This window comes from Lycium barbarum, chromosome 8, assembly GCF_019175385.1.
Source record: "Lycium barbarum isolate Lr01 chromosome 8, ASM1917538v2, whole genome shotgun sequence".
NCBI lineage: Eukaryota > Viridiplantae > Streptophyta > Magnoliopsida > Solanales > Solanaceae > Lycium > Lycium barbarum.
Window position 1 is genome coordinate 105,833,162 of NC_083344.1, and position 905 is coordinate 105,834,066.

Sequence of the window (905 nt, forward strand, 5' to 3'; positions counted from 1 at the left end):
TTCTTACATTTTTTTTCCTTTTCTCAAGACATTCTAATCTCTTTACATTCTATATACTCACTTTATTCCTTTCCCTGATGTTATTGTATTAGGACTTTCCAACTCTAACCTGTAGTGAAAATAACATCAACTTACCTTGTCACATTTGTACCACTTTTTTCACTTGAACTTCATTACCCTGTTCGATTAATGGCTTCAGTATATAGCAACGTCGGTTGCTGGGACACACATATCGGTTGGCGTAACCACATATAAGATGTCATACACATACATATATATTTACTAACGCCTCGCTTACAAGGTATTTACAAATACTATTCGAACTCATCCTATTTCCAGAGCTGTGATGCACCTTCTTTCTCTTTGCCGGTCTAATCCGCCTCATCTATGCGATCTTTTAGGGTTTCCAACCACTCCGCAAACTCCAATTTCCCTTAGGTTACTCTAGCTTCTCATTTGTCTCTTATGTCTGAATTTGTAGGACTTTTAGTACACTTCCCAGGGGGTCACCCTTCCTAGTACTACTTTCGCCCAAGCACGCTTAACCTTGGAGTGCTAATGGGATCCGGTGCGTTAGTGCTGGTATGATCGTATTCACCCTACTACGTGACCTTTATCGCATGACCTTGAACAAGTTGAAGTTTTAACGGATTCCAATAAATTATCATAATGCATCTCCCTCCGGATTAAAAGGGATCTCTTACTCTTCCGACTAAGCAAACGCTATAGCGGACGGTATCGCTCAGACATCAGTTAAAGATAGGCCACCAGTTTATCTAGTGTAGAACAGAGGCGCGTTTAGGGGTGCTCGACCAGTAGTGGACGAGTACTCGTCACGGCTCATCGGTTTGGGTCGTGACAACAACATTTGGGACAATCTGATTACCATTCTTCTTACCCTTGTT

The 905-nt window shown here is 41.5% G+C and overlaps 1 pseudogene; it reads right to left on the bottom strand.

Annotated features, from left to right (window-relative positions):
• Positions 1 to 477: 477 nt before the first annotated feature.
• Positions 478 to 596, bottom strand: LOC132608581 (5S ribosomal RNA; annotated as a pseudogene).
• Positions 597 to 905: the final 309 nt, after the last annotated feature.